Consider the following 17,010-nt stretch of genomic DNA (forward strand, 5'->3'; position numbering starts at 1 on the left):
AATTTTTGTTTTCATTTAAAAATTTTTGGCGGCTTTTTAAGTGAAAACTGTTATTTTCCACTAAAAATTTCGCCATATTGGGGGTAGAAATCAGGCTTAATGTAAAAAAGGAATTTTTTACTAAACGTTGGGGGGAGGGGGGGTTATTTTATGTGTCTAAAATGTGTAGTTTGAAATGAATTGATCAAGTAGTTTTGAAATGATATTGAACACAGACTTTGAAAAAGTAGTTTTGAGAAAAACGCGTCTAAAGTTTATGAACCATTGGTTGGAGCGTTAAAGGCCAGAAGATTATTAAGACAATAACTTTAAGAATATTGTCTCTATCGACCTAAAATTTTAAGAGCATATTCTTGATCGTTATACAATAAGATAAGAAAAAAAATCGATTTATCGAAAGCAAAAAACCTTACCCCCTTAATCTAGGTCCTGCGAACGACGGCGACCTTGATTTATAGCAAGTTAGAGAATAGCATATTATTTTCTTTATACTTCCTATTTCGTTGCTGTTGTTGATATCAAAAGTTATTTTCCCTTCAATGTGTTTTTTCCAAAACCAATACTTGAAATTTAATGTGCGTTAAAAATGTAATTGCAACAGAATTCAGTGTTGCAACACGCAAAGTCCAAACACATACAAAAGTGGAAAAAAGTCGCAACCACAAATCCGCCGTAAACGATACACAATTATCCGATATATGTATTTTCAACTTATACAGAACAGCGACGAAATGTACTTCTCTATATGACTGTGTTATGTGTGATGCGCAAAGGAGAAATAACATCGACCGAACGCGCCACCGCGCTTGTAGCTGTTGTCGTCACTAAATTTGCGCCAACGCATTTTTACCTGTGTTCCCGTTGACGCATAAGCAAAAGGATATCATTTTGCACTTCTGCACGTCTTCTCTTTTCCAATGGCATAAATTAATAAAATATATGTCAACGGCAACTCAGTCAAAACGGGAACACAAACTTTCTTGTTAGCGTAATTATATATAAAAATATATATTTTGTATGCGATATATACCATATATCTGATAAATTTTGTCTTAGATTGGTTCATTTAAACTTCAAACCGAATCGATAAATTTGTTTATACCCTGAATAGGGTACATTAAGTTTTCCACGATGTTTGTAACACGAAGTTTTGACGGTGCAACCGAAGTTAACGGTTTTTTCTTGTTTTTATTTTATTTTTTAGTATAACTTTTTTTATTATCGTTTATAGTTTCATCTCCATAACATCGATAAAGTTTAAGAAACAGTGCTTGAAAATCATCGTGTTGGCATTAGAGAGATAGCAGAGGAGATCAACGTCTCACATGAAGCTACTCAACATATTTTGGTTAATGTTTTGGGTATGTGTCAATACTAGACTCATACTAAAATACCTGCATTTTTGGCAAGCACGACGTCAATTAAAGACCACGAAAGAAATGCTTACAAACGTATCTGTGAGGCAAAAGCAAAATGAGCTTATTCTGAATACGATAACAAAATTTCGTATTAATATACGTGAAATGTTGTACTTTTAAGTCTAATATTTTTACATATAATTAACTGTAATTGCAAGAAATATTATAAATAAGTAACTAAATAACTATATATTGGAGATATGACTCACAACCATTTTTTGATATTTATAAAAAACATATATTTCATACATACATACATTGAAAGATATGTACACACATAAGCAACAAAATGTTTTAGTTTTTTGTGCACCAAAAAAAAAAAACTGCCAGCCATCGGTCGTAACGTCGAAAATACTGTGTCATTGTTTTATCATTGACATATTATGCTCGTAAAAATTTATTTTATTTTATACAATTATCCGCAAGCCAATTATTTTTTGAAGTCTCTATTGAACAGAATTTCAATAGACCCGATAATTCATGTTAATTAAACTTACAACAATTACACACACACTTACATGCCGTACATAAATTATGTAGGTACGTATGTGTGTGTTGGGAAGGCATTGTAATAGACCTACATAGAAATCTCACACCCATAAATCGCGGGCCGTAAAAAAGACTCGACTATAAACACACACACACAAACATAAAACAGCAAATATAAATTCAAATGACCATAAAAAGAAAACGCGAACGTTCAGCGACATTAAAATTCGCCAATTCGCACAGCAGTTGCAAGCGAGCATATAATACTACTCATATGCATTTGTGTATGTACATATGTATGTTAACATGCTTACATAAATGCACAAACAGATATTTTATATGCGCGCTAATATGCTGATATTTCTATTACAAAAGACTACTGAGTCAAAATAATATTATTATTGTTGTGGCTGCCTAGAGACTAATGTTTGTAAGGCTTGTAGCCAACGGAGCATAATTGCACAGTCGAGGTCTAATTTATGGTTACAGTGAATTTTCAAGTTTGTACCTAACTAAATTTCATGGCAATAATTAAAGATATATTTTTATAAAAATATATTTAGAGTATTTTTCCAAAGTAGATTTCACAAAAAAAAAACTAAAAATTCTGCCCTAGACCTCAAATAATCATAATAAATTTTAAGGTCTTTAGAAAAACAACCACCGAATATATGTGTATAAGTCCATTTATTTCAGGCCCGGAAAATATGGATGAGCAAACACAGAGCAATAGGTGACCCCTTTTTAAGTTTTCTCGCCCTCAATAAATAAACGTAATAATTGATTAATAAAACTCAATATTTGCTTCGCATAGCTAAGAATTAAAAAACGAATTCGTAATTTCATGAAAGAAAGCAAAGTAACATTCAACATTAAAAAAAAACTTTTTTAGACTGTCACTTTATATAAGTCAAATATTGATGCATTCCAAACATCTATAAATATTAATGTGACCGCAAAACTTGGAGAGTAGCGAATAGAACACACCACTAAAATAAATCAAATTAATTGTTATATATCAAGTAAAGATAGATAATTCAAGGTTGCATCACTTCAATGAGGTATCCAAACATTTACATACTTTGTTATTGTTTTCAAACTTGAATTTAAAAATTTCTCCGACTTTCGGAAGTTACTATGTCTGGGACATTAATGTGGGTCAAAAATAACGAATAACATTTTTGTAGAGCAGTAAATTTCCAACAAAACTATGAGCTTTCCGAATTACATTGATTTTTTTTATTGAGTTATAAAATGAATAAGAAAAAAATGTGCACTAAAATAATCAAACTTATTTAAACAGTTAGGTTTACGAAAAAAATTTAGTAGACCTTTCTTGAAGAGCATGCAATTTCTTACAAAATCCACGATATGATATTATATATGTTTTCAAATCGGTGGTACACAGAGAGCCCTAACAACAAAATCGTCACTTAGAAGGTTATTCATGTAAAATGTAACCTTCGCTGCCACCGATTTGTGCAGATATATATTTAGTTGTCCCACAAAGTTAAAAAAAGGGTACATCTGATTGCTATACAAAAGTAAGATAAGTTTTTCCTCACTTTTTAAAAGAGGGTTACTATTGGATTTTGTTAACTAAGGCTTCTTAACTAAGGCTTAGTAATTCTAATATAAGGTATAAGATTTTGACAAGGATCAAGACAACACGCTTGTTACAATATTGCTATTATTTTACAAAGTGTGCAAAATAAGCGCAAGCTCCCTGTTCTTACGAGCATGGGTTAAATATTTTAATGCAAGTATAACCTATATTATTTCATTTGTCCTTCAAGAGTCGGTTGAGGGTTTGTTGTAATAAACACTCGAGGAGTCAACCAGCTCGTCCACAAGTGTTTTATAATTTTTGAAAAGATTAAACCTTTAGCTTTGCTAAAATGAGCACTGGGTAAATTAATTTTTAAATAATTCCAACCTTTTTTCATTCGTTCGTTTTTAGTGTATTAACGTGCACTTATGGTGGCAAACATTAATTAAGCAGCATAACTTGTTGACATGTTTACATCTAACTTCGTATGTACTCGTATGCCCGCATCTTCGTATAAAAGCACGAGGTAATGAATATTTCGATATTTTCTGCCAACATTTTGTAGGTGCTGATGCTTTTTAAATGCCAAAATTAATGATATGTATACAAAAAGCAATAGCAACAACCAGAATGGTGGTGTTAAACAATGTAGGTGAGGTGCATGTGATGCGAAGTAATTCGGCGAAAAATTAAATGGGCACAGCTGACAAATAATTCATGAATTCATTCATCAATTTTGCACTTGTGCACCCGAAGTCAATGCAACGCTAACAAACACGACACACAACCGACACACACGAGCATAAGTGAGACAAACTAACGAGCGTTTTATTGGTTGTTCCTATTTAGCGAGCTGGGTGTGCTGCCGCTGGGACGTATTGGCGGTGCGACAGCGGACAACGCGCATAATGAGCGATGAGTAATGAACGGCGATCGCAGCAAGTAATCGCCATAATATCTCTGTGGGATTTATGCATGTGTGTGTGCGTGTGGAATTGCCAGCAACAATGAACATGAAGACTTTTCTGTTGTCAACCATTATTACATAGATACTTATGCAGCACAACTGTAATGCAATGAGCTCATAATTTAAATGTTGTCACACAGACACACACAAACACACCTCCATGCGCTCATATACATAAATTCGCGTTTACAATGATAAAAACGATTATAATAAAACAAAGGCGCAACTAATAAATGTTTACTTATTTATGTCAAGCATAAAGACGACCGCCACAGTGAACAATATAAACGATAGCAATAACAACAACAAGCCGCAATGAATTCAATTAACACAATGCCACGCGATTGTTTACAGCTACAACAAATATTAAATTTACTAAATTTAGAATAAGTATTTATGCATTTGTTAAATTTTATCTCGCGACCCGAATTGGCTGAAATATTTTGAATAATTTGTGTTTGTTGACACTCAAGTACAATTTACGAAGGTATAGTACTTGTTTAATAAATTGGTGTCACCAAAACTATCAAAGTAATTTGGTCGATATTTTCGAAGTACACTTTCTGAATTTTTTGAGAAAATTTTTTAAAAAGACAGGTTTTTCTCAAGAGTTTTGACTGACAATATCGAAATAAAATATTATCTTATGAATTTTTAAAGTTTTAAGGAAAATCCCTGTGGCATAATTTTTATTAATTTCCAAGAAATATAAAAATACCTATTGCATCTCCTAAGTCAAGACTTCAACTAAATAAAATTTTATTTTTTTTTTGTCTTCGCTCTCAATTTCTTAATTCCTGCGTATATTTTCCCAGATCTACAAGCATTTGTAATCGATAATTTTGTAATATTGGCGGTGCTTTGAAGCCGCAAGGGTCTATGTCTCGTTTTGAGAGAATCATTGGCTTCGACTATCGAATTTTTGGCTGATTTCGCCCACTGTTTTGTCAAATCGATTACACTGAAAACTAAAAAAAAAACGTTAACTTCAGCTGCACCGATTCTCTAATACCCTTAACAGGGTCATTTCTTATAGCTTTTAGGGGTATAAAAGATATTTATTTTGATACTGATCGATCGGTTTGTATGTCATCTATATGCTATAGTGGTCCGATATTGGCGGTTCCGATTAATGAGCAGTTTCTTGGAACAAAAATAAGGTGTGTCAAAAGGTCCTTTGTTTACCCTTAGTCAAATCAACAACCTTTGTTTACATTTAGCTATGTGAACAACCTTTGTTTAAATTTAGATCAATGTCCCTTTTATTTACATTTAATGGGGTCAATGGCCACTTTTTTTACATTTTATGGAATCAGTGACCGTTTCGTTTATCTTTAGTCAAATCAACAACCTTTATTTCCCTTTAGCCAAGTCGGCAACCTTTGTTTACATTTCTATACAAGGACTTGTTTTTGATTGGTTAGTTTGTATGGATGCTATATGCTATAGTGGTCCGATCTGAACAATTTCTTCGGAGATTATGATTATAGATATGCCAAATTTCGAGAAGATATCTCATCAAATGAAAAAGTTATTAATACAAGCACTTGCTTCTACTGATTATCGCTTTTGGTGACTTTGATTAATACATCATAAACAGTGATGTAAACCGCAAACAATTCGAAAGAAATTCTAAATTTTTTTGAATCTATTAAACATACAGAATTTTGTAGTAATGTAATATACTTTAAAATCGTTTCAGCTAAATATAGTCACTATACTTTAAGTTCCACATGCTTATTTCGTCGAATAGTAATCAATTGAAGAACCGAATACGCATAAACGATTCAAGTGTGGCACTGCTTGGAGGGCTCATACTCAGATTTTAATCTGTGTGCAGTCGAAGACTTCGTCTATTTTTGGAAATATTTTGTTAGAACGGAGAAAGGCTTCTCTTAAAGAATTTTAATGTGTGAAACAGTCCGAGCACTCCCAACACCTAGACCTAGAGCACTTTAGATATTATCATCAAATAATAGTCCAGTAAAGTCGCTTGTGTTATCTAACCTTTATCTCAAGTAAATTTCGATGAAGTCTATCGAACTTCTGTATATTCGTCCTTATTATTATAATTTTCGTGACAAATCAGTCATAATGCGAATTCAGGTCAAAGCTGATTAGTCAAAACTGAGCATATTGTTTATATGTGCTTTATTGTGGTCTTTTATTATTTATTATTATTAAATTTTTTTTTTTTGGGATATTTAAAACTATTCAACACATAAATTTCGAAAAAAGGGTGCAACAATTGCAGAGCGCTCGCTTAATGCTGCTTAGTCATCTCACATGCCGCTATCGGCTTACTGTTAAAAATCTTTTGGTTCTGTGCGCAATTTGAGTTCAAATAAAGCCAACGCCAAGCCACAAGAAATCATTGCTCCCACAGCTAAATTGACCAAAAATCATTGTTGACAAAATTCTTTTACAACCTCAGCGCTGCGCTGCCAGCAGAGTGCAACAAACTTGGCCAAAAGAACACACGAACACGTGTACATGCATACTCACACAAACACATATAGGTACATGCATATAAACAAGTAAAGAAACAACAACACGGCAACAATCAGAGCAGCAATAAGCAAATTTTTCTGACTCGCTGACTTGGTTGGCGGTGTGTCATTTCAGCGGAGCATAGCGGCGGCGCTCCACGCTCCTCGGCGGCCGGCTGAGCTGCCGCCATCGGCGCTGATTTAAGGTGGTTTATATATCAGCTTATTTGAATATTTGCTAACAAAAATGTCGTTAAGTATCTAAGAGTATGTGTGTACGTATGTACATGTGTGCGTGTGTGTGTGAGCTAATTGAGCAGCAGCAGTCAGACTGTGCAATGAGTTGGCTTTGGTCGTCGACATTTGATGTCGCCATTGTTGTCTCTTTAACGGTGTAAATATGTTTTTATGTGCACTTATATATGCGTGTGTGTGTACTACTTTGTATTATGCCAGACAAAGTGCAGTAAAAAACGTTTCTATATACAAATATGTTTAAGCATTATTCCACAAAATTTTGGCCACAAAGCAGACACAAGAAAATTTATTAGAAGCTTAACTATGCTGCACCATAAAAGAAAACATCGTAAAACTGAGTGCGCTAATGAAATTGGCGAAATTTAAAACAGCAACAAAAAATATTTTAATAAATTTTTTTTTAGATTTTTTTTTACGACGAACAAATAAAGTGATAATTGAACTGTCTTGCCAAGAAGTCTTGCGTTTTATACAAAAATATTTCCACCGAATAAGTATTTTTTATTTCTTGCTACTGCACTCCCTCACCAACCTCACCCCGCTCCCAACGCTTAAACCGAAACCTTTCATTCATGGTCCGTTTCGGCGTCGTCACAGCGCTCATTGCATTTCGTCGCTGCGGTGACCAATAAAGTGACACCCACACTGCTTCGTATTTTCTCGTTTAATTCAAATTTGGTTTCAATTTTTTTGCGCTTTTACGAACTCTTTTTGTTTTGTTTGTTTGTTGTTGTCCGGTACGCTTGCTCATACCGCTGTTGTTGTTGACTTTTTATTAATTTTGCTTCCATTGTTGTTGTTGTTGTCACTGTCGGTGTAACTTTGTCAATAAACGCGCAGCGTAGCAAAGTCGCAGACATTGTTTGCTCTCCAATTGTTGCCGCGCTGCTGTTCATCAATTGCCTGAGCTTCCCACGTCTCTGGCTCTGTCTGCGAATTTTGCTAGCTGTCTGCATTCAATTGCAACATTCTTGTTGTTGCTACTTGCGTGTTGATGATACTGTTACAAACCAGAAAAAAGGAAATAAGTTTGGAGAACTCAATTCGGTTCATACAAATTTATACCGATTTATTTTTTGTGGTTGATCAGTATGTATAAGTATGTAATATTCCTGAAAATATGCTAGTAACCTCAATATTTGCGCTCGGAAACATTCACCTATGGTTGTAAGAAAAGTAGGTGATGATACCTCAAAAGTGTTTCGGTTATACTCAAAACTAAACCATTTTACTTAAGAGTCTCAAGTGCAAAAATCCATACTGCAACTTCTGAGTGATCCTCTTATAGAAGAATATCAAGAAGTTTCCTCTTAAATAGCCTGTTCGGTCCACAATGGCATCTCTTTTTCAGACACGTTGGACAAGGACACGAACACGGACGGCTTCAATCTAATTTTCATCCGAGGTAGAGAAGTTGCATCCCTTTCCACCACTACATGTTTTGCGTCTTTTAATCAAATGTATATCAGATAGCTGTCAAAAGTTTGCCAGAAGTCTTTTTATTTTCAAAACTTAATAAAAAAAATTATTCAATCCGTAATGGAAATATTCACGGATCTATCCGCTCATTCAACATGTTTTACAGATTTGAGTATATTTTGATTTTCAGCGGATTGTAATTTCGGCAGCATTATCCAAAGCTGTTTGGGAATATCTTAAAATACTTAGATTGTGTATCCATACTTTTGAATTGATATTTTTAATAAAATTATACAATAGTAACATATGTATATAATATAATTATATACAAATCTTTTCAATATAAGATACCAAAAACGGCTTTGAAACCCCTGTCACACCTTTGCGTTCATCCTATGCACCCAAAATAGTTTTTGATGTGAGAATGTAATTACTATTGGCACTCAGCTTCGCAGGCTTCTTTCATTTTTGGCAGTGATTTTTGACTGTTAACCTATGTACTGTGCGCTCAAATCGATTTTCTCTCAAATAACCCTAAAACAACATATATACACACATATACATGCGCATTTGCACTACATGCATGTGTGTGTATCAAAGCGCCAACATATTTTCGCGACGTGTTCGCCATACCGAATCATCAATGTGTCACATTATTGCCACCTACACAAAAGCCGTAGTATTCGTGGTATTCCCTGCCGATGCCACCAGCATGCTCGTTACTTGCTTTATGAGCGGCGCACACGAAATGAACAAGAGCATAAGCACATAAAATTAGTTTCATATCCTTTTCATGCAGGCACTTGAATTAAGACACGCTCGCACATATCAGTATATTTATGCTCTTTCATATACTCCCACACCTTTAGCACGCGTGTGCAAGCTCATAAGAGACGCGTGAAGTTCAAAGATGCATTTACTGATATGCGTATGTATGTTTGGATTTTTATCCTTTTTCTGCCCCGCAGAGATCTTATCGGCCAGGAAAGCACTAAACTTTATCAAATAACCAGAGCACGTTCAACTATCTTAGATTGATAGAGATTTCCCTTTACATTCAAGAAATTTGCCACATTCTGCAGCGTCTTTTGTCTTGTATATCGTTTTCGCAAATTCCTAGCCTTTGCAATATGTAATGAAGTATTGGGGAGAATGTAGAAAGTAGGTAGCTGCGGTTATGGAAAAAGAAATTTTTTGCGACGTTTGCATTATGATACGTACTGCAAAATTTTTATAGAGTTTCTGCTCCTTTTTCAGAGCAATTTGCATCTCATTTCACTCCATTGATATCTGCTCTTTCTCCCTCTCCTTCTCATTATATATCACTTTCTCTGAGGACTATGATCTGGTAATAGAATATCTCTGGAACTTTTAACTTTGACTTAATTTTTGCACAAGTTTAGGATCTTTAAACTATTTTTAATTTGTGATTGATCTCTATCTCTCCCGCTATCTGAAACAAATAATTTCTTGAACCAAGGAACTGGTAACCATATTAGGTATTCGCTCTTCGAGCTCAAAAGTTACATGGGAGTTTAATATAACACTATTTCCCAAATTTCTCATAGACTAATTAATTTTGGTGATTTCTTTCGTTAACGATGTCTCGTTTTTAAATTTTTCGTTTTCGATATCTCGCAAGTAAATCAACCGATTTCGACCCGGTTTGCGGCAAACGATGTATTTTTTCAAGGTAAAATGATTTTTCAAAATTTATATTTATATATTTTTGAGATTTCTTGAAATCTACTGGTCCGATTGGGTCTAAACTGCAAGTGCAATGAAACCCTTTGGAATGCCGTTTAGTTTATTCAAATCGGTTGAGGCGTTTAAAAGTTACATACATATACATCCACACATACATACAGACATACGGACGTCATCGTAGAAATGTTCGGGGAAGCTTCCTCGACCCTCAGAACGTCGAGATCTGTTGAGAACTCGATTTTTGCAAAATGGGGTGAAACCAATATCTCCCCGATGTTTAGAAAATTTTAAATTTTCTTAACGGGAAGTTAAAAAGAATTTCATACTCCAAATATACATATATACTGCAATACCATAAAATTCTAAGCTTATCAATTCTCAATGTGTCACCAAAGAAAAGAGTAAAAAAGAAACGCAAGAAATTGGGGCAAAGATATTCTCACAGTCAGTCATCAAAGATAGACAAAAGCAGAAATCAAAAATGTAAAAAATACTCGCAAGTCTTTCACTAAAATAGCAGCATAAAACCAACTCAGCTATTGTAGTAATTTGCCGTTAATATTTGTAAATGACTTAAAAGACAAAAACTAAAATGAATGAAGAACTGAATGAAAGCTCGTTAATAAACCGAAATATTCATTCAGACATTGATAAGTTTGTATGTGGGTTTGTTTGCCTAAAATTAGCAGAACAAACAAGAAATTGAAGATAGTGACATTAAAAATACTTGCCAAAAAAAATTCGCAAGTTTTCGAACAAAAGTAGAAAGAAGAAACAACAGCAAAACCAAACCGACGTAATGCGATATTTTACATTATTACGTTATGTGGAACGTAGCGTGTGGGTGGCAAAATACCAGGGAGGGCTGCAAAGAAGAACCGTTGGTTGAAGTCTAAAATTTAGATAAAACTATGAAAATGGGTGTAAAAGAAAAATTAAGAAAAAATGTAATTTGCTATAAAATATAAGGTAAAGACATATATATAATATATACTCATATAGATCTTAATAGTTATTACAAACAGTAAAAAGAACATAAACCAGCTTTCAACTAAGATCAACTAATGTAAACCACAACCCCATTGAATTTTTCTGTTTTTTTACGTATTAATGACTTAAAAGGTGCTTAATGTCAGATAGCTGTCAGAAATTAGTCAGTCTTATACTAGTTCAGAAATAGGAAATAAAATTTAGCTGAATTATGCCAAAACCAACTGACATAAATATAAATAGAGTTGCTTTAGTTTTTATGGCACATGGTTTCTGTCGTCCGCTTCAATAATTAATAACTATACCCTGAACAGGGTTATTAAATGTGCCACGAAGCTTGTAGCACCCAGAAGGAAACGTTAGAGACCCTATAAAATATACTTGTATATATAAATGATCATCATGATGAGCTGAGTCGATTATTTCAGTTTTTAAGATGTCAATCTGAAATTTAGCCCATGACCGTTTCTCAGTAAAAAGCTGCTCATTTGGCGAAATGGCCGATATCGGACCTCTATAACATATTGCTGCCATACAAACTGAACAATCGGAATCAAATTCTCTTCACTCAATTCGGAACGGATCATTATCTAAGGCAATAATGGAATTTTTGAAGAAATTGTTCAGATCGGATCACTAAAGCATATAGCTGCCATACAAACTGAACGATCGGAATCAAGTTTTTCTAAGGAAACTTTTTTCGAAGAGTATTATAGCTTCGGTGCAACCGAATTTAACCTTTTTTTCTTGTTTAATTTAATATTAGGTGTAGTAAAACAAAAAGCCATTATTTTTCAAGTAGATGGCGTTATTTAATTTAATTAATTTGAAAAGCCCGTTTGCAAGGCATAATCAGACTCAGACTGACTGAAAACTTTTCAAATTTGCGCAAACATCAGTTCTCGAAAAATCGTTTAAAAAAACTACCTGAAAAACCTGAAATAGGGCTTCTCACTTAAGTGGGTAACAACAGCACACGTCGGTATTTTTATTAACAAAAAAAATATTTTTAACAAGTAAGGAAGTGCTAAGTTTGGATGTTACCGAACATTTTATACTCTCGCAAAGCAAATGATATACTCGTTTGAGATTTCTTTGTGGATTGACTGATATTCTCGGTAGAAGATCAACTATAGGCACTGGGGTCCACATATTCAGTACTTAGGGGCTTGAACAGTTCTGGTTCGATTTAGACAATTTTTGGTTACAAGGTGGCATACTTTAAACGTATTATTCAAGCAAAGTTTTACCCCGATATAATCATTGTTGCTTGATATGCATAGTGGAAATTGAAAGAATCAGATGGAATTGAAAATGTGTTATACGGAAAATAGGCGTGGTTGTAGTCCGTTTTCGCACCATAACATAGAAATATGAAAAGAACGTTATGCACTGAATTTGATTAAAATCGGTTAAGCAGATCCCAAGATATGGGTTTTCACCCATCCCAGAGATAAAATTTAATGTCTCTGGCGTGTTTAGTGCTTGATTTATCGCGCTTTTAGTAGTTTTTAACAGTACCGTTACATGGGGAGTGGGCGGGGTTGTCACCCGATTTCACCCATTTTCACACCGTAGGTAGAGGTTCTAAAAACATATGCTTCACATAGCTTTAGTAGTTTAGGAGATATACACATTAAACTTATTAGGGGCGGGACCGCGCCCACTTAAAAAAATGTTTAACTGAAAATGCCCCTCCCTAATGTGATCCTGTGTACCAAATAACATTCTTGTATCTTGTTGCGGAGCTTAGTTATGGCAATTTATTTGTTTTTGCTTAATAACGTTTTGTGGGTATGGCAGTGGTCCGATTACGCCCATCTGCAATACCAACCGTCTCACGGTACCAAGAAACATGTCTACCAGGTTTCATAAAGAGATCTCAATTTTTACTCAAGTTAGAGCTGGCACGGACGGACGGACGGACGGAGGGACAGATAGTCACCCGGATTTCAACTCGTCTCTTCATCCTGATCATTTATATATGCATAACCCTATATCTAACTCGATTAGTTTTAGGTGATACAGCAACAGGTTGCGAGAGTATAAAAACAAAAAAATTTTGAAGCGTCTAACCCACCATATACTACAGAACTATATCTTAGAATTTTAGCGGCATATAAATAATGTCACCTACTTGTATATGATTGCATGATGATTTCCCGTCACTGCTTAAAATGACTTTCTCGAATCAGTAGAACCACGTTTCTCTAGGTCTCTTTAAGCACAAAAAACGCGTGAAAGTAACAAGTATGTTTCATAATATACGACTATGTTGTAGAATAGTGCTAACTATAATATTATAAGCTTATAATAAAATTTCTTAGAATATATTTTTTTACTATCTGTACTCCTCTTCAAGTCGTTTTGTTACTTATTTTAAAAGAATTCATTATAGAATTTTTTTTTTGAAAAATTACATATATTTTCATTTTTAAACCAAAATTATTTTATAAAGGAGGAGAGGAAATCCATTATTTTTCCAATATATGGCGTTATTTATCTGTATCTCGCGTTGCATAAGTCCAATCGCTTCGGCTAGATGGCGTTAGAAAGATGACATTTCGTACTAAAAAAGCTTTTCTGACAGTTTTCTGATTGGTTGATTAAGTTTTGTTTGAGCGTGTGTCAAAGATGGACACTAGCAAAGAAAAAATAGCTATATTTTACAGGTTTATTAAGTTAACCTACATACATATGGTACATCCTGGTGCAAAACAGAAAAACTCTAAAGTCATTAAATTCACTGTGAGATGCCTCTTTGAAACAAAGTCAATAAACTAGAATCATAAGACCTAATATTTGCTTGAAAGATTGTCTTCGAATAAGTTCAGCGAACCCAAAAATGAGTAGACGCGCTTATAGAAAATTTACGTCCAAGGAAAGTTGACTGAACAAGTCGCTTGAAAACGAAATTTAATTTTTACTTGGTTGGTAGCGGTTTACTGTTTGAAAGAAGTTCTTACTAATCTAATCTAGGCACAAACACTTTCTGATTTTGTATAACTCAACTTAGAAATGATATCTGAGATATGCCTTTGTTTCACTCTGTTAAGGCGGGCTTTATGATAGTGTGTTTAAGGAACCGTAAGTCCTAATTGGAGCTTCTATATTTCATAAAATCCCTGGTTTTGATTTATTTCTTGAGATTTTCTTGGACCAAAGCCTTTATATTTTAGTTCTCTTTTCAAAAAATAGACGTCTGCTGAACTTTATATAATTTGTGTCGATATCATTTAATTATATCTGGAATAAGAGGTTAGTGTTGGAAAAAAAAATAATTTCAAAGTTTTTTAAGAAAAGCTACACTAGATAAATGACAAAAAGGGAAAAATATTTAAAACGGGTAACCAGAACCCCGCTTAAGGTGTCTTATAAAACTAGAAGTGCTGCTCCTCTGTGATCCAACTCTTAATTCGGACTTGTACTGTCAACAATTGGACCATGTGAAGGAAGCGATCACCCAGAAGTTTTTTTTTGCCAGTGAAAAATTCAACTCAAACCTTGTAAGAATCGACTGTCAAAAACGTCAATTCAAAAATAATTAATTTATTTTTACTAGACCTTAAATATATAAATATTCACTCAATTAACAAACTTTCTTCGAATGAAAGCTGTGATTTGTGGTACAGTCCAACAGACCAGAAAATCCATCTCCAGATTTCCCTCTATTCATGCCAAGTGTTTTTCAATTCTCTTCGGCTATTAATTTCGTTTGCATTTGAAAACGCCTTATCATTTAATTTGCTGCACTTTTTTTGTGTTTTCATTTTAAATTAAATCTTTACGCAATTAAACAACAAATGCATTCAAACGTAGATATGTGAAGCCTGTGTGGTTGTAAATATCGCCAAACAGCTGGATAGTTTAACACGTCACTCGATTAGCGAGAAAAATATTAACAGCAAATGCACACAATCACACATACAAATGCATGCTTGCATGTTTATGTAACACAACGCGGCTTAGGCCGAAAATCGATTAATCAATTTATTAAATTATTTTAGGCAACTGACCAAAAGAGAAATGCTTCATAGCCAGCGAATATCTGCATGCAGCGGAGTCACGCGGGCTAACAGACAGACGGACAGACAGCCGAATGGACAAATCAACAGATAGTCAAGTGAGTGTGGCAAGCCGAGTGACAGCCAAGAAATGGCAGTGGCAGCAACAGCAGCAGTCGCAGCTGGAATGTGGCACATTCACATGAACATAACGGCCATCACCGGCAGCCCAGTGCGCACGACTGTATGGACGTATGCGCGTACGGACGGTCAACGACCAGCTGCGAGATTTGCGTAATCACAATGAATGCAAACGTGGTGTAAGCAACAACCACAATAGCGATTGCAACCAAGTTAAAAGCCATGTATTAACGAGCCTATGAAAGCGTCAAAGATTGGCAGCCACAGCGAGCACCAATGAAGGTATATATGTACGTATATAAACATATATTTATATATATTTATATTTCTTTTAAAAACGGTTAATGTATAAATATTGGTAGTAACCCAGCAAACATTTGAAGACGAATACCTATATATGGCGAAGCTCAAATTTCTCTAGAAAGAAAATAATTTCTTGTAGCAAAATTCATTGCGGGTCTCTTGAATCAAAAAAGATTTCATAATGCCAAATTATGGACCAACTGTTTGGTAGCTTCCACAAATAATATTGTAATCTCTCTTTCTGACATTATCATCTTACAGATCAGAAACTTGTGATTTAAGGGATGATTTGCTAAAATTAAAGAACCGATGTCATTCTTCATAAATTTTATAGCATCACAGTCTTCAATTATTGCTTCCAAAGAAGACGTAATTATTGTAGAATATTCGATTCGCATATACATTCATTTAAATTTCTGCCGTTAGTTATGGAAGGAACCGAAACCCTATGTTCATGGATGTAGAGTGCTTATGTGATTCACATGAACTCCCCTCATTCGAAATTCATTTTGTCACATTCGCAAGAATAATATTTTCAGCAAAAAACCTAAACTATACCAATAACCAATTTAATACGGAAACCCTTTCTATTGTTTTGAGGGACTTTTAATGAAAAATATTATTAATACACGATTATACGCTCAAAAAAATACCAAATACACCGAATAACTGAGAAAAGATGGATTTATATCATACCGATAAATAAAACCCGTTTAGATAATGTTGTCCAAATGAAAGAAATACAAATATTACTTTTCAAAAAGGCTTATAAATATTATAAGCAACTACGGTGGTTCTAAAATTGGAATGCTGTAACTATTAGATACTTGTAAAGTTTTTATGTTATGTCAAAACATTGATAGGCTTTCAGAAATTTACAAGTATTATCATATCGTTGCTCTGTAAATTTTGCTGTGCAAAAAAAATGATTGCTGGAAACGAAAAAAATCACCTTTTAACGTGTATAATAGGATAATGGAAAGGTAGAGACAAGATATGTACGGTTCTATGGTTCATAGCAAATCCCAAACTATAACATATTGGATCTTAGATCTTAAAAGGTTAGATCTTAGAGGTAAATTAAAAGGCCAAGAAACTGTTTTTTGTTTTTAAACCATCAGAAACTAAACAAACCTACATATATACATTAAACAGTGTGTCCTAAAAATAACCGAAAGTTCTTTGAAAATTATTATTAATTCAAAATAAGTTTCATTAGACTCAATACAACATTTGGCACGATCAACCACTGCACGCATTGATTTTTTTAAGTAAT

This window comes from Bactrocera oleae, chromosome 6 (assembly GCF_042242935.1).
Source record: "Bactrocera oleae isolate idBacOlea1 chromosome 6, idBacOlea1, whole genome shotgun sequence".
Classification (NCBI taxonomy): Eukaryota; Metazoa; Arthropoda; class Insecta; order Diptera; family Tephritidae; genus Bactrocera; species Bactrocera oleae.